The sequence below is a fragment of the Coenobita brevimanus genome, chromosome 88, assembly GCF_032717465.1.
Source record: "Coenobita brevimanus isolate Jiangsu-jjx chromosome 88, ASM3271746v2, whole genome shotgun sequence".
Lineage (NCBI taxonomy): Eukaryota > Metazoa > Arthropoda > Malacostraca > Decapoda > Coenobitidae > Coenobita > Coenobita brevimanus.
Window position 1 is genome coordinate 11,204,238 of NC_137041.1, and position 23,316 is coordinate 11,227,553.

The 23,316-nt window shown below is 41.7% G+C and overlaps 1 protein-coding gene and 1 non-coding gene across 2 annotated transcripts in view; both read left to right on the forward strand.

The window, feature by feature from the left end:
* LOC145411252 (endonuclease G, mitochondrial-like) overlaps window positions 1–23,316 on the forward strand; it is a 312,479-nt gene that overhangs the window by 38,641 nt on the left and 250,522 nt on the right. The gene's annotated exons all lie outside the window — the stretch shown is intronic.
* Window positions 22,660–22,778, forward strand: LOC145411271 (5S ribosomal RNA). Its single transcript, XR_013899398.1, has one exon. It is a non-coding gene; the product is annotated as a 5S ribosomal RNA (ribosomal RNA).

Sequence of the window (23,316 nt, forward strand, 5' to 3'; positions counted from 1 at the left end):
CGACCATTGATCGTCTCTACCTGGGCCTTGGGGGAGCGACCATTGATCGTCTCTACCCGAATATTGTGGGAGCGACCATTGATCGTCTCTACCCGAATATTGTGGGAGCGACCATTGATCGTCTCGACCGGAGTGCTGAGGGAGCGACCGTTGATCGTCTCTACCTGGACACTGGGGGAGCGACCATTGATCGTCTCTACCCGAGTACTGTGGGAGCGACCATTGATCGTCTTGACCGGGGTCCTAAGGGAGCGACCATTGAGCATCTCTACCTGGACGTTGTGGGAGCGACCATTGATCATCTCGATCGGAGTCCTAAGGGAGCGACCATTGATCGTCTCTACCTGGGAATTGTGGGAGCGATCGTCTCTACCAAATCACTGTGGGAGCGACCATAGATCGTCTCTACCAGAGGGGCGCTGCCTGGAGTGTTATTTCTGACTCCACCCCTAGCTAACTCAGTGATTCCGCCACGCGAAGGTAGTGTCTTTCGCCTACGGTGGCGGCGGCGTGGTGGTTGAATGTCACAGAGGCGCACGGCCCGGGCTGACATGCGTCGTTGTTGCCCGGAGTGGTGGTGGCTAGTGGCGGCTACCCCGTGGGGTCCGAGTGGGGGTGTCGGCATTCTCGTGGGCGAACTCCGTTGTTTCTGGTTCGCCCTGTCGTCGGGGATACTATGGTATTCTCCGGGAGTTTCTTCGGGAGTACCGTATATGCGTCTGTTAAAGCCACGCATTTCAGTGGTCATGAAGAGAGAATGGATGTTGATAGGTTGTTAAAGAGTAAAGTCGAGTTTGAAAGTCGGCGGAGGTTTGGATGTTGTAGTTGTTGTTGTTGCAACCCCAGGTTCATCTCGTTGCGATCCCAATGGAAATCAGAAGCTTCTACCCGTCGTTTCCAAAAGTCTTTGGTTGAGGTTATATTTAAAGACTGTGTTGCAATAGTGATGTGCATGTGGTGAATGAATGTGTTGTTTTGTGGGGGGTTGCCTTGCAGTGTGGGCAAAGTAACTTGTTTGTGAGTTGTATTTTGTGTTTGAACCGTAGCAGGAAACAGTGGTGACCACATCGCAGTCTGACTATACTGTTTTTTTTTTTTTTTTTTTTTTTTTTTTTTTAAGACGAAGATGCACTTGACAGGTTGATGATGACTGGCTGAATGCGACATGTCCGAGTAACATAGGTGTATTTCAAATAATTACCAAGTAATGTGACATTACCTGGTAATTATTTGAAATACGAGGATGTTATTCGGACATGTTGCATTCAGCCAATCATCACCAACCTGTCAAGTGCATCTTCGCCTCAATTTAAAAAAAAAAAATGAGTATAGGTGTGTTCGTGTCTTTCTGGGTAGGGTTGATGAGGCGTGTATGTCTTGTGGTGGTTCACGAAGGATGCTGTTTGACTAACGGGTTTGGATGGCTGTGGTGGCTAATGGCTGTGTTTATGCACTGTATGTCTGTGATTTGTAGTGTTGGGTGATCTGTGATTTGTATTATTGGGTGGAGAAGGGGGTATGTTGCTGAGATACTCTGTGTAGTGTTGGGCAGTTGTTCGTTTGTTTATTTTTGGATGGCGGTGATGCAACATGAAATTGCAAGGGTGAGATGGGTACTGAGCTACAGCAATAAACTGTCACACGTATTCATATGATCTTTGGAAATAATTTTCCATCTTGATGAAAGTGATCTATAATAATGATTTTGATGCATACTGTACTTATTCTTTAGGCTTTGTTCGTCTCCTTAACTCTGCTGACTCCCTTCGGTCTCTCTCTCTCTCTCTCTCCAGGGATGGCCCGACCGGGAGAGGGGGGGGGGTCCTCCCCCCAGTGTGTGTTCTGAGTTGGTCAAAGAATTACTGAGTTGGTCAAAATCGAGAAGTCATTTAGCAGGCTTAAGCTTTTAAAAACATAGGCCTATTTGCGAAACCGAACCAAAGAAAAAACGTTACATTATCTGATGGTTCTAGCTTGTGAAAGTGACCTAACTGATCAGTTAGATCTTCAAAAAAAAACCTGCAAATTGGTGGAAACTCATGAAAACATGAATAAAATTCTAAAAGCCATTATCATTACACACTCTATATACAGGTTGTTACTGCTGAATCCTTATTAATCCATTATCCACATTCACTTCAAGTTGACTAAACATTCGTTTTTCACCTTTTTCCTTATTTGACTTACCAAGTGTGATTTGTGTATGTGTATGTTATTTTTTTTTTTTTTATGTAGTCAGTTTAAGCATCTTGTATCTCTCACTGTATGACTGAAAATCAGTGAACAATAGTGCAATTTTGAATTGTGTCTATATGCACCAGAAATCCAGAATGAGAGTTTGTTAAAATTTGTCACCAGTAAATAAATTACTTTCCAGGAAATACTGCAAGTCTGTTACAATAAAAATTACTTTCTCATAAATTTGGCTTGCTTCCATCTATTTAGTTGGTTAAACCATAACGCCAAACGGATCAAATTGGTCAACATTGTCCTTACCCTCCCCCCCAATCACATACTCCTCGGGCCCTCCCTGTCTCTCTCTCTCCCTCTACACACACACACACACACACACACACACACACACACACACACACACACACACACACACACCACTGTTCCTCTGAATTCTCTGCTTGTTTCTCTCCCCCATTACGACTGAAACGAGGCACTAGCCTTGCCCCATTCTCTCACCCGCTCTGTGATGCATCTGTTAACTAGTAATCTGCCTTTCTTGTATATGACTAGTTAATTGTTGAAATGTCTTAGGATGTCTTTTTCCAGTGCATAGTGCCACATTATTTCGAACGCTGTGCATCCAGGCATCTCAGTGAAATGGATATTTGTGTTTACGTTTCTTTGGATGGAGCTGACAGGGTTTTTGATTTATGATGGTCACATACAAATCAGTCCTAGTCATTCTAAGAACGAGACTTCAATTCCCATCTCTTGATGTAACTGTTGTTGTTGTTGTTGTTGTTGTGTAACCCTGGTCTGTCTGGCCAGCGCAGAGCCTTGACCACCGTCAAGCAATCGTCTCTGCAGGGCTGTCCCGTGCAGTGATGGGGTGAAACTAGAATATCCGGCCTTGAGCTGCATTTAGTCTCGCTACGCCATTATCTTTATAGGCAGCAGTTTGTTTAGTACAACTGTTGCCCTTGTAACAATATTTTCATATCATACAATATATTTCAGCACAAGTATACATACTCGTAATGTTTTCCCAAACTAGACTTTCGGCGTTGATTTTTATTAGTGCCATATATACTAATAGCGAATACTTTCATGTTAGAAAGGACGGGAGCCCCTCGAAGAACCACCCAGGCTGGAGATGCTGCTATTGTCGCAGCAGCAGGGGCAACACCTCTTACGATCGCGGTGGCCATAAGGGACAGTCTTCAGTGAGATGTGTCCGCGCTGACTGTCAGGCAAAGGCTGCATGACGCTGGTATACACTATAGAATTCCAGCAATGATGGAAAGCCTGATACAACAACACAGAGAGGGGAGGTTAGCCTTTGCTCAATGCTACTTTCAGAAGAATCTAGACTTTTGGTCGCGAGTCATCTTCGTGGATGAGAAGTGTTTCTCCTCCACCTCGCATGGTAGGGTTGACTGCTGGAGAAGAAACAACACCAGGTATATAATATTACCATTTTTATTACTGATAAAATTCCGTACTGTTATTCCACCCTCCCCCCCCAAGGCTTCGTCTTGGTTGCAGTCATCTGTTTTCTGTTCACCTCGATGTTACAATAATTAACCAATATTCAGACTTTCACCTATGGAATAGGTCAATAATGAAGCTGTCTTCCGCAGTCTGCATACCCCTCCGTCCTTGATTTCCAGTCTTTTAAAGGCAATATGACCAGGCATCTAAAATAATCAGGATCCCTTGTTTTGGTCTTATTCTGTTCATATTATCCAGGAAAAAGACATGATTCCTTCTACTCTTTGCCTCTATTTTCTTTGTATAAAGACATTAGTGCCGAGAAAAACTGTGATTAGTTCTAAATAACATAAGGTTAGGGGGGCATGTCATCAGGAGGCGGTGGCTCAATCGGTAGAGAGGTGGCCTGCAGTCCCACCGGACCCAGGTTCGAATCCTGGCTGGGGCAGGGAACAGTTTAAGGATTTGAATTTCATTAAATCAGGCTTTACTGATCTACCAGAAGACCCCCCGACATGTCGTATAAATACCCCCGCCAATACCAACACACCAGTCCTGTATGAGACAGCCCTAGCATGTATTCAATATGGACGGTGGGTGTTAGCACCGAAGTGGTGACATGTAGAGGTGTATGGTATGTAGGAAGACTGCTGGGCCTTGATAGCAGGCTGTGAAGCCTATGCCCAGAGTCGGACACATTAAAAAAAAAAAATAGTATTCTGTCTAATGGCTGCAACAATACAAAATATATATATACAGTATATATATATATATATATATATATATATATATATATATATATATTTCGCATGCAGATGCGATAGGGTCGACATTTGTGATGAGGCACGAACGGGTCACGTTACCTGTAACGTCAGGGGATACCTGACTCTACATGGCCTCGGTGACATGTTCAGCATCGAGGGGAGTTTTACTGCTGACCAGTGTGTCCATATCCTGAAGGAACGTTCCCTGCCATCTTTACGTGCAAAGGGTTTCCCGTTCCAAGATGGACCTGTAATTTCCATGCATGACCTGTGCCCCATCCACACCGCACGTGTGGTACGGCAGTGGTTTCAGAGACAAGACATACTTCACCTCTCAGACTGGCCCGCCAAAGGGGCCAATCTAAATGTAACAAACATGTTTGGGCTGACATGATTAATTCCTGGCAGCCAGGAGACGAGAGGACAAGAAATGATCTCCTCGACCACGTAAACGCCCAGCAGGAACTTTGCCGGCGCAAACACGAGTTCATCCGTGGCCTTGTAAGCTCCATGCCTGATAGGTTGCAAGCAGTGATTGAGAAAGAGGTAGGCTGGACCCGATATTGATGTGAAAAGTTAGGCAACAGTTATCATTATATTAAGGATATGTATGCATATTATATAGATAGATATAATAGACACAATAGCTAGATATAATAGTTACAATAGACATATATTATAGATAGTTAGATAGATAGATATAATAAAGATGTAGATATAGATATGATATAGATAATTAGATATGGTATAGAGACAGATATAGAAATAATATAGATAGATATAGATATAATACAGATTATACTCATGTGTGTGTATATATATATATATATATATATATATATATTGTTGACTATAAAATAGAAATAAAAATCCATCCATCCATTGCCAGACGCCATGTATCCCAAACGGGGTGGTCAAGGGCTTAGAGTTAATTGTTTTACAGGGAGGGGCACTAATCCTCCACCAACCCCACTTGACACGTAGGGATGCCAACAGCATCTGGTGTTCCCAGGCGGTCACCCATCCAAGTACTAACCAGACCCAACCCTTAATAGATTTGCCTGTAAAAATAATGGAATAAAAAATAAATGTAACTACTCTAAGCAGGTTACATCATTTCCATACTCTTTCTGACAGTGTTGAGCTGTTTTGTATGTGCAGAGTAGCTTCTAGTACTATTCAAATTGTTTCAGAGTTGATCAGCAAAGGAATGAATGAGAGAGGTTGGAGAAAGAAGACAGTGAAGAAATTAGAAGACAAAAAGAGATACTGTACTTAATAACAATAACACTCCCTTCTCTGAATCTGACAAGACATTTGTTAAATAACAGTATTTTCTCCTGTGAATTTGACTACAACATGAATGGTTAATACTGGTAAGTGATAATATTGTAACCTCTCCTATTGACATGAAGCATCCAACTGGCCTTGCCCCACTCATATTGACAGTCAGTCAGTCAGTCAGTTAAATGATGCCATGCCTCTCCCCAAAAGAACTCCAGTACTGAGTGTGGCCATGATGAGGCTGAGATTTTCTGTGGACTGGAAGCTAAGCCAAGTGCCAGAACTAGCTAATACTTTGTCATATTTATAGGTTTGACACAAATATTTCAAAATTTCTTCACAATGTTTCACAGCAACTTATCACTCTTAGATTGTATCCACACCAAATACTTGCTGGCTAGGGTGGAAGTTCTGCATCACTCTAACCCATAGAAGTTCTCACAAGTAAACAGAATCACAGTTCAAGCAAGTGTGATTGTACTCTGGAATGGACTATAGGGTGGATAGATTCCTCTATCTGAAGATTGTAATACTTCCGTATAATTATGCTTGTATATTATCCACCTCCTATTAGATGCAAGATTATATATATATATATATATATATATATATATATATATATATATATATATATACCGTATATATATATATATATATAAAATAATTTGGTTTTACGCCAGGTATCCCCGAAGGGCTAATGCGTTGCCCCTGGGTAGAGGACTTCTGAACTAGAGCGTGTAGCATTTTATGACCGGATGCCCTTCCTGATGTCTACCAATGACCCTTGGGTGGATTCGATCCTCCGACCCTTCGGTCAGAGCGGAGCGCTCTAACCCACTGAGCCACGGCTGCAAGATTACTCACACGTAATAAATATAATGTGTTCCTTGGCCTTCCCATACAAACAGGACGGATGAAGAAAACTATTGCAATGTCTTTTCCTCCACAATTATGCGATTTGTTAATGCGTCGGTGGTGGTGGACGGTGGTTGCGACGGCGGCGGTGATGGTGGATTGTGAGTGTTGGTGGGTGGCGGCGGCAGCATTGATGGTGGTGGGTGGTTGTGGTGGGTGGCAAGTGGCGGAGACTGTAGTGGTGGTGGCTGTTGTTGTTATTGTTGTTGTTCTTATGAGTTTGTGTTGTGTGTTTGTGTGTGCGTGTGTTTGTGTGTGTGTGTTTGTGTATGTATGTGTGTTTGTGTGTGTGTTTCTGTGTGTGTGTTCTTACCTAATTGTTCTTACCTAATTGTATCTTTACAGGAATGAGTCAAGCTCGTATTGTCCCGTGTCTTAGACCATATATATCGTACATATCCTTAAATTTGTGAATTGTTTTGGCACACACTATTTCATTCGGTAGTGCATTCCATTGATCAATTGCTCTGTTTGGGAAACTGAATTTCCTTACGTCTTTGTCACCTCTCTTCTTATGCAGTTTTTTGCAGTGTCCTCTTGCTGATGCTTCTCCATATGTTAAGTAATCATTTATGTCTATTTTCTCCTTTCCTGATATGCACTTATATAGCATTATCATGTCACCTCTTTTCCTTCTCTCCTGTAGTGTTGGTAGATTCAGTTTATTTAGTCTTTCTTCGTAGCTTAGGTCCCTTAAGCTTGGTATCCATCTTGTAGCGTCCCTTTGAACTTTTTCAATCTTGTCTATATGCCTTTTGAGATGAGGACTCCAGACTATTGATGCATATTCCAGGGTTGGTCTAATGAATGATGTTATTATCCTTCTTAGCATGTCTTCATTTATGTATGTGAATGCTATTCTCATATTTGCAAGCAGTGTATACATGTTCCGTACCTTCTCGCTGATGTGGTCAGCCGGAGATAGTCTGTTATTGATAATCACACCTAGGTCTTTCTCTCTTTCTGATGTGTATAGGGTTTTATTTCCTAACTTATAATCCCAATCAGGTCTTTTTCCACTTTTACCAAACTTGATTACATGACACTTGTCCACATTGAATTCCATTTGCCATGTACTACTCCACTCATGAAGTTTATTTAATTCTTCTTGTAGCTCCCTACCAGAGTCTGTGCTAGTAATTCTCCTTTGTATTTTTGCATCATCTGCAAACATATTCAGATAGCTCTCATTTCCAGTGTTACTGTTTATATCATTTATGTACACTAGAAACATGATTGGTGCCAGCACCGAACCCTGTGGTACTCCACTAGTCACTTCTTTCCATGATGAGTAGTTTCCTCTTAGTACTGTCCTCATTTCTCTTTTTATGAGAAAGTCTTGCATCCAACAAAACAGTTTGCCTCGAATTCCTCCTTGATGGTACAGCGTTCATAAAAGGCTTTGGTGTGGTACTGTGTCAAAAGCTTTCTTGAAATCTAAATAGATACTGTCCACCCATCCTTCCCTTTCCTGTATTGTGTTTGTTACTCTGTTATAGTAGCTCAACAGATTAGTAACACATGATTTTCCTTTTCCGAAACCAAACTGTCTTTTTGTTATCATACTGTGTTCTTCTAGATGATTTACCCAAGCTTTTCTTATAAGTTTTTCTAATACCTTGCTTACAACACTGGTCAGTGATACTGGTCGGTAGTTGAGAGGATTTTGTCTATTTCCTTTCTTGAATAAGGGGACTATATTTGCTTTTTTCCAAATATCAGGTAGTTTCCCTTGACTCAAGGATTTCTTGAAAATTAAAAATAATGGTTTACTCTACTACTTTGCACATTCTCGTAACACCCAACATGAAATTTCATCAGGACCACTTGCTTTTCCTCTGTCTAATCTACTTAACTCCTCCTGTATTACTTTTTCTGCTATTTGTATATCTGGTAGTATGTGTGGACATGCGTGTTCCACATATTCCCTCTCAAAAATTTTTTCTTCTGTAAAAACTAATTGGAAATTCTTATTTAGTGCTTCACAAATATCTTTCTCTTGTGTATAAGTGATTCCCTCGTCCGTGATGGATTGTATTATATCTTTTACTTTGGTTTTGCTTCTGATATAGCTGTAAAACAGCTTTGGTTGATCACTACTTTTATTTATTATATCCTCCTCAAACTGTTTTTGGGCTTCCCTCCTTATTCTTGTATAGTCGTTTCTTGCCTGTTTGTAATTATTATACGCCCTTTCACTATTGTGTCCTCTGTATCTATTCCACAACAAATTTCTTCTTTCTTTTGATTTTTTACATTCTGTATTGAGCCATTTCTGTATTTTCTTATCTGCTTCTTTGTGCTGTGGGATGTACTTCTGGACTCCTATTTCATAAAATTCACAAAAATTTTTATATACAGCATTTAAATCTTGTCCTCTAAGCTCATTTTCCCAATCAACTTCTAAGAAATACTTCTTTAGGTCTTGATAATTTCCCTTTTTATAGTTTAGGGTCTTTTTGTAACTTTCATTGCTGTTTACTATGTCATAGGCTATCCTGAAGTTATAATTTAGTACTGCATGATCCCTTTTCCCGAGTGGAGGGTGATATATTAAACTGTCAATGTCATTTTCTTGCCTAGTAAATATTAGATCTAGCACTGAAGGTACATCAAGTCCTCTTCTTCTGGTGGTTTCCCTCACATGTTGCGTTAAGAAAAACTCTTGTACGAGATCCAGGAGCTTTTGGTCCCAACAGCTTTCTTGGCTATTTATATCTAGAGTATTCCAATTTATATTTGTATTGAAGTCCCCAGTTAGTATAATTCTTTCTGATTTCTCTTCCGTTTTATGTAGCAAGGATCTTATACTCTGAATTGTACTCTCTGCCAGGTCCTCATATTCGTCTCTTTCCCATGTGTTTGAGCTGGGTGGCATATACAAATTGGCTACAATTACTTTACCTTCAGATGTGTCGATCTCTACTGCAATCAGTTCTACTTGTGATGGTATATCTAGGTTTATTTCCTTGACTTTTAAATTTTTCTTAGTTAATATTATAATTCCTCCTCCTTTTTTTAAATTTCTGTCTCTTCTTCATATATTGTATTCCTCTAAGTTTAGTATGTCATTGGATATCCTTGGTGTTAATTTTGTCTCAGTTAGGCATATTATTTGTGGTTCATTTTCTCTGACATAATCATTCATCTCTAGTAATTTAGATACCATTCCATCCACATTTGAGTACATCAACTTTATCATCTTGTTTATATACCTGTCATGACATGGTTCTACTAACTTCCTCCTTTTTCTTCCGTCCTGTTTGTGTACCACTTTCGTACCTGCAATCCTATTACTTTGTAAAAAAATTTCTTCTTGTCCTCTTCTGATCTTCCCTCATTTTTTGTTTTTGCTTCCTCCCTTTTCTCTTTCAGTAATTCCAGTTCCTCTTGTGTTAGACATCTTTTTATCCATACATTTTTGAACTCTTTTTCCATAAGATTCTTTGCATTTTTTAGTATCTCTTCCACAGTGTTTACACTCTGGAAAGTCACCTTTAGAGGTCTTGTCTTGCTTTTCTCGTATTTCCCTAACCTTTTGTGTTCCTCTATGTCTTTACTACAGATTTCCTCTGATACTTCTTTACTTCTTTCAGTAAGCTCATTACATTTGCCATCTCCTTTTTGTCTCTAGTGATTTTGTTTTTAATTTCTTCCTCTTCTATACCAGTGATTACTATTGATTTATTTATTTCTACTGAATCTCTGACTAACTTTGGATTGTTTTGGATTATTCTTTTCACTTCCTTTTTAATGTTTTTTTCCTCCACCCTTGTTTCTAAGTCTTTCTTTACTTTCACCATTTCAGCATACGTGATTTCTACATCATTTTTGTAGCTTTGCACAGCTTCATTCACCTGTGTTATCTTCTCCTCAATATCACTGCTCTGGTTCATAAGACTGCTTGCTTGTCTAATTGTCTCTGTGTCATTTTTTAACTCTTCCATAACACTCTCGTGATTAACTACTGTACTTCCCATTTCACTCACTTTCTTCCTAAGCGTATTCAATTCCACTGTTAGTTCACTGATGGTTGTGTCTTTCTTATTGGCCTCCCTTCCCAGTTTTTCTATCTCTTCCTTTTGCAAGTGCATTTGCTTCTTTATTTCATCAATTTCATTTTTGAAAGCCATTTCTAGTTTGTGTACATGTTCAACCAGTCTATTGTGAGTCTCCTCTTCAACCAGTTCTTGGTAGAAATCATCATTTTGCTTTTTACTTTTATCCCTTTTCTTTTCCAAATTTGTTTTACTGAAGTATGGATCCATTTTTTAATACTAAATGAACAGAGGGTGTACTTACAAAGTATGCACGCTTTCCCCATGTTGCTGTAGTATAAACAAACCCAGCTGACTCAACGCATCGTGGTTCTTTGTTGTTTGAACCAGTCTTATTTAAACTTATTATTTCTTTTCCTTTTAATAATGAAAAATCATTTAGTCTAACCTGGTTCAGAGCTTGACTCATTCAAAGATACTTATTAAGGTAATGCCTCTGGCCGTGTTGAGCTGGTATGGAGCGCTGGTAACAGACGTCTACCTCCGACGATGCCGTGTGTGTGTGAGTTTGTGTGTGCATGCGTGTGTTTTGTGTGTGTGTGTGTGTGTGTGTGTGTTTCATTGGGAGAATAGTCAGCTCACAAATCACTTATTGATTCATATTAGACTTTATTATTTGTGTATTGTAACTTATTACCTGTATACATATTTTCATCACAACCGCATAATGTCCATGTATTTCCTTCATTAATATGTAATAATACTTGCCAGTATTTGTATAAATATCCGTTTCATCTAAATTTTCGCATTCGTCGTGTGACTGAAACTGTTCCGGTATTTGCTGCTATGTCTGTGGTGGCGAGTGGTTCGGGGTATTAACACGTCGTCCAGAAAGAGCGGGCCGAGGCTTGTGCCTTCCACTTTGGGTGTAGTACGAACTTCTGAACGGAGCTGTACCACTTTCAAACCTGCAATCCAGTTACTTTGTATAAAATGTATTCTTCTCCTCTGATCTTCCCTCGTTCTTTGTTTTTGCTTCCTCCCTCTTCTGTTTTAGTAATTCCAGTTCCTCTTGGGTTAGGCACCTTTTTACCCATACATTTTTGAATTTCTCTCTTTCCATGAGTTTCTTTGCATTTTTTAGTATCACTCCACAGTATTTACACTCTGGAAGGTTACCTTTAGGGGCCTTAACTTATTTCTCTCATATTTCCCTAGCCTTTTGTGTTCCTCTATGTCACTATCACATATTTCCTCTGATACTTCCTTCAGTAAGTTCATTACATTTGCCATCTCCATTTTGTCTCTTGAGATCTTGTTTTTTATTTCTTCCTCTTCTGTACCACAGATTACTATAGATTTGTTGATATTTGCTGAATCTCTAACCAATATAGGATTGTTCTGGATTATTCTTTTCACTTCCTATTTAATGCTTTTTTCTTCAAACCTTGTTTCTAAGTCTTTCTTTACTTTCACCATTTCAGCATAAGTGGTTTCCACATCATTTTTGTAGCTTTTGCATCACTTCAATCACCTGTGTTATCTTCTCCTCAAAATCACTGCTCTGATCTATCTGATTGCTTACTTGCCTAATTGTCTCTATCATTTTTGAACTCTTCCATAATACTCTCGTGGTTGACTACTGTACTTGCCATTTCACTAATTTTCCTTCTAAGTGAACCCACTTCTACTGTCAGCTCATCTATTTTTGTGTCTTTCTTGTTGAACTCTTTTCCTAATTTTTCTTTTTGTTCCTTCTGCATGTGCAACTGTTTCTTAATTTCATCCATTTCATTCTGAAATGCCATCTCCAGTCTGTTTATCCGTTCTGCCAGCTTATTGTATGTCTCTATTTCAACCAGTTCCTGGTAGAAATCATCATCCTGCTTTCTGCCTTTATCCTTTTTCTTTTCCAGATTTGCTTTACTAAAGTAGGTGGATATCATGTGGTACTAAGAGCACAGATTCTACATACATTCCGTGGCAACTGGTGCAGACAAAACAATCATCTGACTGATGGGTGCATTCCTGCAGTACTTTATTTTGCTATTTGAACAACAATCTTACTTAAAACTTTGTCTTTTATATTAGAACACCATTTAGTTTAACCTGGTACAGAGCTTGACTCATATAAAGATACTAATTCAGGTATGGCCACTTGGCCAGGTTGTGTGTGTGTGTGTGTGTGTGTGTGTGTGTGTGTGTGTGTGTGTGTGTGTGTTGTAGGAGAGTGTTGTTTGTGGTGAGGTGTGGAATGTGACTGTGTTTTGCTCTCCAGTTTGTGAGAAGGGTTCCTGTAGATTTGGCTGGGGTTATTTTGAGCCTGTTTGTGGTGAACCATTTGGGTAGTGTGTTGAGGTAAGGTTGGAAGATGTGTGCAACTGTTTGTGTTGTGGTGTGTACATGTGTTATGTCGTCCGCATAGGAAGCTCTGTGTATTTGTAGTTTGTGGGGTGTGGGTATGTCGTGCTTGTATAGGTTAAAGAGAGTGGGAGATGAAATTGATCCTTGGGGGATGCCATTTGTGAAGTTTCTGATGTTTGGTGGCTGACCAGCAAATGTTACATGTGCACATCTGCCTGCTAAATGGTTTGCCAGCCATCTTTTTGTATTATTGTGCATGTTTGTGTTGAATATTTTATTTGTGAGAGTGTGGCAGGCAATGTCATCAAAAGCTTTGCTAATGTCTAATGTGACTAGGAGTGTTCTGTGTGATGGCCTAGCTGAACTGATGCCATTAAAAACTCTTTGTGTAAGGTCTGTAAGAAGAGTGTTTGTTGAGTGTAGCGGCCTAAAACCATGTTGTGATGGTGCTAGGGGGATGTAAGGTGTAACCAGCTGTAATATTAGTCGTCCAGTGACTTTGGAGGGGGTGCAGAGGAGTGTGATGGAACGGTGTGGGCTTAGGGATAGTGATGAAAGTGCTATGCTTCTAGGTGTTGGGTATTATGTTGTGGGAGTAGCTGCAGCTTGCTATGTTGGCAAGTGCTTGTATGCCTTGTGGTCCAAGGTGTTTAAGGTGCATGTTTGGTACTTATGTTGTCTGGTCCACAGGCAGATGAGTGCTTAAGGATGCTGATGATGTGCTTCATCTGGTTGTAAGTGAAAGGTGCAAAGTGTGGGTCTGTGGAGAACTGTCTCTTGATTCAGATAACACATCGGTCATTGCGATGAGAGTTTAGATGGCTGACATGTGAAAAGTGATTGATGAGAATGTTTGCTTGTTGTTTGTTTGAGGGTATGGTGTCTGTTGTTGTGATGGCAGCATGTGATTGTGTAGTGTTGCTGTTTAGTGTTTTGTAGAGTTTGCTGATGTCTCTTTTGTGATCAAGTGTTTGGAGATAATTATTCCATTTTAGTGTTTGCTGTTCTGATGTGTTATTGTTTATCTGAGTGTTGAGTTCTTGTATATGTTATACAGTGTCTTGTGAATGGGGTGTTGGGGAGTGTTGTCGTGTGTCACGTTAACTAATGAGGCCTTGAATTTCTGGTGTGAAGTTGGATTATGTCTCATTCTTTTGCCTCTAGGGATGTGTCTTTTGCCTGCATTTTAAATAATTGTTTTTAAAGTGTGCACAGCAGTCTTGATGTTTGTGATGGATGTACTGTTTAACCCGTCACGTCCTGAGCTATTTCGCACCTTCGACGCCCCCCAATCCCGAGCTATTTTGGAAAAAAAATTTTTTGGCTAAAACTTCCGCTTTTGTTGAGAAACAAAGGAAAATCACCAAGAAAGGGCTTATCGTGGTCCATAAGTGGTCGGAACAGGTGAGGTCCCCTGCGCCAGGTATCGTATTCTGTCACTGTCGTGAGGCGCTCACGTTTTCTATGGTAGGTAATTTTGGGAGAAACCACAAAGAACACCTCTACGTTTATTGAATTTGAGCTAATAAACAATAACAATATAATGGTTTTCAATGACATATATATGAAAAATAAGCATTGTACCTTCGCACGAGCATAGCGAGTTTGGTCAGAGTGGTAACACGCTGTGTGCTAAGTTTCTTGTTTCAGTCAACATATCATTTTTTCTACTTGTATACTACTGTTTCAATGCCATTTTACCATTTTGTACTGTATGTAAATGTTTTCGGCTGTTTTCATTCATTACGATGCCATGTAGCATAACTATAGCGCACATCTGCTTACTCAGCAAACTCACTATGACTCGTATAACGAGGTCTCTATAGGGATAAAATGACGAACGATATGATTGCCTCATGTGATCAAAGACCAACCTAATTCGCCTCATCTTATCAGTGTCATTCGCATTTGCAGGATCATCAGCATCATAAAAGTGGAGGCGACTTAGAATTTGTTGAAAGCGATTACGGCTCATGACTTGGCCAAATATTGGTATCAGCATAACAGGGTCCCTTGTCCAGTATGACGGAATTTTGTTCTTTCGTATAATACCCATCAAAAGGACCAGGGCAAAAAATAAAAACATTTCTGAAAGGGAGACAGGATAATCATATATAATAGAATGCCTGCTCCTTGTCCCCAATCTTTCACTCTCATGGCTCTGACTGCTTGCAGAACGGTTTGTTTGGTCAACTATCTGCTCCACAACCCTCACTGAAAAAAAGGTGGAAAAAATCCAGCCTGGTGGAGTTAGGGTGAATTCCGGGAGCAATGCACCCAGCGCGCCCCTGTTCAGTGAAGGGGTGAATGATGGGAGAAGAATTACTCCCATCCTCCTAGTTCCATGAAACAAATCCATCGTCCGCATTGTCGCCTTCGTCTGGGTGGGGAGGAGATGCTGGTGGGGGAGGTTGGGGAGAAGGAATGCGAAGGGCTTCCCCACTCGCACTCCTCTTCCCTCAGCCTTTACCCTTCCCCTTTCCCTTACCCTTACAGCCTTGTAGAACATTAGGGGGCTGTGGGGATGAAGTGTGGGAATATTGGGGAGCATATGACATGCTGGGGAGTGGTTCCTCCCCACCTTCACCCTCCATGACAACACCACGTGACTCTGCACCCACCCTCACTCGCCCACGTGTCTGGGTATATTCGGGAGCATAAGACGTGCTGGGGAGTGGTTCCTCCCCACCTTCCCCCTCCATCACAACCCCACGTGATTCAGGACGCACCCTCACTCGCCCACGTGATACACCCCGCCGCCTCACACCACCATGGGAGAGCGATGACTCACTCCCGCCACTCTCACTTTCAATACTCCTCCCTACACTTTCCCTTTCACTCCCCACTCCCTCCACGGCACTTCCTACCTCCCCAAACAAAAGACTAGGCCCATACCTTCTTGTACGACGTGGTGTGTGCTCGGGGCCATGATGAGTGATAACTTCTCGGCCGTACCACGTGGCAGCACATCCCACGGTTCCGTCCTCGTCCTCGTCCTTGTCATCAAATCGGGCCCCACATCACGTTGGGGCTGGCAAGAGGAGGTTGCATGTTGTTTTTGTGCAGGCTGGCCCTCTCTAGCAGCACGATAAGTCACGTAGCGCCGCTTCCTGGGGGACGGAACTTCCTCGTCACTGCTGCTGCTTTCCACCTCCTCTGGCTGCACATAATCCTTGTCAACAACCTCGTCATCCATTGGGGAATTGCTGTCCTCTGTTAAGGCGTCCAGGCTGCTTGGATTTCCTCCTTGGAGAGACCTCTATGCGCCATGTCAGAGCAGAACTGTTGCTAACAGGTGACTGACCGAGCCGCGGATGAGCTCGGGTCATGCGGGGTCGCTGAGTGTCCCTGCCTGGTGGCAGGTAGGGGAAGGTCGAGCGACCATATGTACTGAAAATCAAGCGCGGAATTTGAAAATTGTGCACCTTGCAATTGTGCAACGTACCAGTACGTCGTCGGGACCGGCAAATGCAAAATGTTGCATCCATATGTTGACGGGACGCCTTGGGTTATTGTTTCAGAGTGTTGTTCTGTTTCAGTTGTTAAGGCCTCCCAGTTGGCTCTCTTATAATTTAGTGTATGTGTGTCTGTGGCCAGCTGGGGTGATTCTGGTTCTGGTAGTGATGGTGAATGGGAGGTGGTCAGCGCCAAGAATTTTGACCACTCTCCAGGATGTTCTGGTGGTGAGGTTTGGGGAGCAAAAGGTGATATCTGGGGATGATGGGAGGAAGAAGACTTGGTGTGGGATATGGGTATGCTGATGGAGATTGTTGAGGATGAAAAGATCATCTGTTTGGGATTGTAGTACCAGCCCTCTGTCTGTGTTAGGGTTGTTGACAAGCCAGGCTGATGTCTTGACATTGAAATCACCACCCAGGATGATGTTGGGTGTCAGTGATGTGGTGTATTTGAGGAGAGTAATTGTGTGGTACTGCTGGGGACGACTGGGGGAAATGGATGTATTGGTGGTTATTATGTGTGGTTTGTTACCAGTGCGTATTTTAATTGATTGTTTTTCTGTTGTGGTGTGGTGTCATGTGTGGGGGAGAAGTGATTTTGTGTTTGCACTAATGTCTGAAAAGTTGATGGATTGGTGTACCTGGGTGATGAGTCCTCTGCCACCGCCATCAGGCCAGTCTTGTGTAATGGTGGTGAAATTATGAAATGTAGGTGTTTTTTGTGTTGTACATAGTTTTGTTTCTTGTAAGATGGCAATGTGTAGTTTTGTTATTTGATGAATTGTGTGAGTTCTTGTTTTTTGGTGTTTAAGCCATCTATGTTTATTTGAATAATGTTTATATTGTGTGTACAATGTGTGTTGGATGCTGCAGCATGGGGGGTTGGTGGGGGCATGGGTGGAGGGGAAGGGATACGAGAAGGTTGAGATGGAGAAAAGAGTTGGGGTGAATTAGAGTGGGGTGCAATGGGAGGGGTTGGAGGATTGGATGGTGTGGGAAGGATCGGTGGGTTAGGCTGAGGTGTGGAGGAAGTAGGAGAGGGGTTGGTGGGGGGCTTAGTGGTTGGGGGGAAGGAGCATAAGGATCAGGTCCAGGTGTTTGTGTAATATTCTGTGGATGCAAGTGTAGTGCAGGTGTAATGGGTCCAGTTCTTACAGGAATTGCACTGAACTGAACCCTTTGTCTGTTGGCTCAAAGTGATGGGTTTTGAGCATGGTGGACATGAGTATTTGTTGATGGGTCCTGGATTGCTCTTAGTGTCACCGGCTTGAAGAAGTTTTTGAGAAATGACCACCGGGGAGTCATTTCTCGGTGTAAGAAAAATGTTGTATGTGTTGTGTTGAGAGATGTGGTACAATACTTGCCCAGGTGACCAAAGCTGGTCCCAGGTTCTCGGGCCCTGTGAGGGGCCAGTAGGGGGTTGTGGTGGTTTGTCCCCCATGCTGTTCTCCTTGTTTGCTTTGACAGCCTCTTGGGGTTGAACCCACAGTGAAGACACCACCGCCCCAGATCCGCAAGTTTTGGTTTTTCCCCATGCTCAAAACTCTGCTGAAGGGTTCCTGATTTGGAACAAGAGAAGAAATGACGATGAATACGACGAAGCACGTGCCGGAAATACTGAAAACCAACTTTGAAAAATGTTTCAGGTGATGGAAGGATGCTGGACTATACAGTATGTGTCACATTAGAAGAAGCCTACTTTGAGGGGCATTAGAGTCCTAGCTCAACAAGTTAGCTATTTAGTTTTTTAGAGCCTAAGGTTGGATGCTTTGCGAACAGACCTCACATGTGCCAAAATTACTTCGCTTCAGATCGTGAGTTTGTAAGAATATAGTTTGAATCACTTCACCCTTTTGGTTATGAATTACTAAAAACTCTTAGTTTAACCATGAAAGCCAAGAAGCAAGTGTCTGAGAATAAAAAAAATATATACAGTAAAATCTCAAATTTCGGCAGTTAAGAATTCGATTATTCGAATTTAGATGCATTTTGGAGTGGTCTGCGTACCTCACTTTTCGATGCAAAATCGCGAATTTCGATGCTGTCAGGGGCTTCATGAGCAGAAACAGTCAGAGATCATCACCATGTTCAGGCCAGTTACTAGGGTGTTGCAAGATATAACCATCCAAGTGGGTGAGGAGGAAGATGTTGACACTGCAGATGTCCAGATACTCAAGGATGATTTTCATTTTGAGGAATTTGGGTTGGATACCTCCACAGAGGAGGCTATGTCAACTAAGTGGTCCACCCCTGCCACACACCACCAACACCAGCCAGCCAAGTGATAATATTCCATAACCTAAGGTTAGTACTGTACTGTACAGTGTGCTGTAACTACTGTAATAAAAACTGTGACAGGATACTGACAAACTGTAAAAAATTTTGCTGTATTCTACACTGCAATACATTATGGCAATACAGTGCAGAACTACAGTTACTTAACCACATTTATAGTTCATAAAGTTTACAGGGAGTGTGGGCAAAAAATCATGATTTGACAGTGAAGTTGGGAGACCCTGGACCCAATTTGATTTTTCCCATAAGAAGTTCAATTTAAATTTCGATGTTTTGAATTTAGATGTGGTTTTTTGGTACATATGTCCATCAAAATTTGAGATTTTACTGTATATATATTTTTTTTATGGAATCAAGAGTAATGCTTGAGGTTGAGTGATTATCTCCAAACTCCACACAACATACAGTGAGAAAATGTACTGTATTACTGTTCCGTAAAGAAATTTGGCAGCTGCTGTAAACGTGAAGCCAAAAGATAACATTTTTAGCTAACTTATGCATTTCTCTCGAAAATTGATGATCTAACCTTATAAAAGGACAATGCGTGGAAGTTCCCATTAACAGAAGGTGAAAATTTCATGACAGGGATTACCCATAATTATTCTACCCATCTATCTATCTATCTATTGCCAGACACCTCAATCCCATGAGGGGTGGCCACAAACAAATCGTCGCCCTGTGCAATGCCATTTCACTGCCCTCCTCCCAGCTCACACCCCTCTCTCTCATATACCCCTCCACTCCATCCCTGCATCTTATCCATGTGTCATGTAGTGACAGGAGAGGTAAAGAATAGTATGGGACTATTTTTATTTGTCTTGGAAATATTAACAAGTCTCTCACATGGAACGAGTATAAGTCCCGGGTAGCTACCTCCCTGTCTCGCTATCTGTCTCTCTCTCTCAAATCGCTAAGCCCTTCTCCCGTGACCTGTCTCTAGGATCGCTTGTCCCCTTCTAAACTCTCTTTCCTAAAATCTGGTGTAGCAGGGGTGTGTCACGTGTGTTCCTCGTGGATGGAAAGCTTAAGGAGCCTGTGTGTGAGTATGTGTGTATATGTGTGTGTATGGTTACTAGGTCTTTGTTCACGAGAGGACTGCTGACAGCTAACTGCATCATCTCCTTACTGGCCGCTGTCGTCAGCTTTCCTCAGTGTTAAGAGTGTGTAAGCATGTTTAGCACTGCTCGATTCTCGCAGACACAACACCTTCTCATCATCTGACTCCCTGCTTCTATCTATCTATTTATCTATCTATCTATTATGATTTGTAAATATAATATGGGGTCCTACCACACATGGCCTCCCCTTCCCTCTCTCCCCCTCCACCTCATTCGCATACACTCTCCTCGTCAGTCTTTCACTCTCCATCTTCTTCACATAGCCAAACAGTCTCAGTGTATTTCTCCTAATGCTTTCATTCACATCCACATCTACACCACAATGCTCTTTCACTTCGTCATTTGTCAGTCTATCTCTCCACATAACTCCACATGCTACTTTCAAATAACTCATTTCCACTACTCTCACTCTTGACTTCAGTCCTTCCAACAAGGTCCAAGCTTCACTTCCATACATTTTGGTTGGTATCATAGTAGTGTACTGTCATGCAGCGACTCTTTTACTTCCATGCTTTCCTCCTTGTTCCTTATCCCTGCTTTCACAGAACCAGCAATCTTTCTTCCCTGTTGTACTTCAAGCACTTCACCCTCCAAACTTCCATCCTTACTCATCACACTACCCAAGTACTTAAATGCACTCACATTTTCCATTTCCTCCTCATCCAGCCTAACTGTACATTTAGTGGCTTCATTTCTCTCTAAGACTGTAACTTTAATCTTCTCTACATTCACCTTTAGATTCCGTTTCTTACACACTCTCTCAAACTCATTCACCAAGTCTTGCAGTTTCCCTTTGTCTTCACCTAACAATGCAGTATCATCTTCAGACAGCAGTACAGGGAATTTCCAAACATTAACCCCTCTCACTAGGATCTCTCCAGCACCCACTGCCCTACCTTGTACCTCTTTTATAACCCCATCTATATACAGATTGAACATCCATGGGGACATGACACATTCCTGTTTTAATCCAACATTCAGATAAAAAAATTCAAACATTCACTAACTACACGCACTGCAGTCTTAACCCCTTCATACATACGCTTGATGGCATTCAACAACTTCCTATTTACTTCATATATTCTTAATAGCTACTTTCCGCATTGCTTGTCTGTCCACCCTGTGATATGTTTTCTCCAAATTCGTGAGGACTGCATACAACTTCTTTCCCTTCTTTAGAAACTTTCTCACTAAAGACCTAAGAATGAATATCTGATCTACAAAACCTTTTACCTTCCTAAATCATCCTTGTTTTTTTCCAACTAATTCATCTGTTATTTCCCTAACTTTGTCAGTAAGTATCCTACCATATATGTACTTTTCCTGTTACATTAAGAAGACAAATTCTCTTATGATTGCCACACACTTCTTTTTCCCCTTTTCCTTTATGCAGGGGAATAATTATTCCTGACTTCCAATTTGCCGGGACTTTACCTTCCTCCCAGGCCAATCTGCACATCTTTCATATCCATTCTGCTACTATCGCTTCCCCATGCTTCAGCATTTCACAACGTACAGTAATCCCTCTAATATCCGAACGCCCAATATCCGAACATCCCCACTAACCGGACATAATCGTCCTGGGATACAATATTCCCAAAATGGGCCAAAAACCGCAAAAAATTCGAAAAAATCTGACTTTTTTCCCAACCATATGAAATTGCCGCCTGGCAACGAACAGCTGTTACACCATGGTCCCTTTACCCCTTCCTTCCTCCCCCTTCCCCCCTCCCCTGTCAGGGTTGCCATTTGGTATTTTTCATTACCAAGTGTGGGCCAATTTGGTAATGAAAAATTCGTTTGGTAATGCATTAGAATAATGCATTACCAAATGGATTTTTCACACGTATGAGGATATACAGGATGGAGATGGTGTATTGTTTGCTCTCTCTGATTAATCTGCTACCCTACATAGCGTGAAAATAATCAGCATGGTGTTAATTACAAGGAGAGTGATTACATGTATTTCCACTTGTATATATAATTAGTGAAGAATAAATGCTAGCTTTACGAATTTGGTAATGAAAAGTTAAATTTGGTAATGAAAGTTGAGGAGATTGGTAATGTGGCTGTTGCGATCTGGCAACTCTGTTACCCTGCCATCATCAACAGTCTCAGCCTAACTCTGATCGAGAGCAGATGCTCATACCAGTGCAAGCCACAGGTGCTTGTTTTTTGTGAATAAACAGTGAATAAACTGCAATACCTCACCACTAGAACACACAGGAATTTACAGTGTTGTGCAGTGTTAAGAAATTAGAATTTAGGGTGCAGAGGATTAACTGTGGACGGCAAACTGGCGGTTCAAACCAGTCCAGGAGCCAGGGACTTGTAAGTACCCAGAATGTTTAATATTGTATAAACTCACCTCTAAAACCTCATTTTATGGTTCTTTTGCATTTATTTCAGTCTTTTGTGTCCCTTATTGGTCTGATTTGGGTCTTAAATAGGTGCAATGCATGTCCAGAGGGAGTTGTATAGGTGTTTCTCTGAGTTAGGGTCCATAAGTACAAGTCCATAAGCTGGGGCCCAATATCCGGACAGGACCACTATCCGGACCTGCCTATGGCTCTATTACGTCGGATATTGGAGGTATTACTGTACTCCAACAGTTCCTCGGGTTTTCCCCATTTTGACTTTCTTCATTACAGTACTTCCACTACAATAATCCCTCTACTTTCCGGACGCCCACTTTCCGGACATCCCCACTTACCGGACATTTTGGGCCTGGACCATCGGAACCGAAAATTGCCAAAAAAAGAAAAAAATCCCCCCCAAATCCTAATTTTTTCCCACCTGTAACGGCCATACCATGTTGAGTACACCGCTTCCCATCTGATCAGCGATGTTAAGCAACGTTGGGTCTGGTTAGTACTTGGATGGGTGACCGCCTGGGAACACCAGATGCTGTTGGCATCCCTATGTGTCAAGTGGGATTGGTGGAGGATTAGTGCCCCTCCCTGTAAAAAATTAACTCTAAGCCCTTGGCCACCCTGTTTGGGATACATGGCATCTGGCAATGAATGAATGAATGAATTTGAAATTGCCGTGCGGCGCCTAACAGCTGCTTACACCATGGCCCCTTCACCCCTTCCTTCCTCCCCCCTCCCTCCTTCTCTGTCAGGGTTGCCGTTTGTTATTTTTCATTACCAAATGTGGGCCAATTTGGTAATGAAAAATTCGTTTCGTAATGAATCAGAATAATGCATTACCATCGGATTTTTCACATGTATGAGGATACACAGGATGGAGATGGTGGATTGTTTGCTCTCTCTGATTAATCTGCCACCCTACATAGCGTGATAATAATCAACATGGTGTTAATTATAAGAAGAGTGATTACATGTATTTCCACTTGTATATATATGAGGGAGGGGGGGTGAGTTGGGGGGAGGGGAGTCAATTGGTGGGTGACAGAGTGACTTGGAGGCGTTTTGTCTGCAGCCACCCTTTG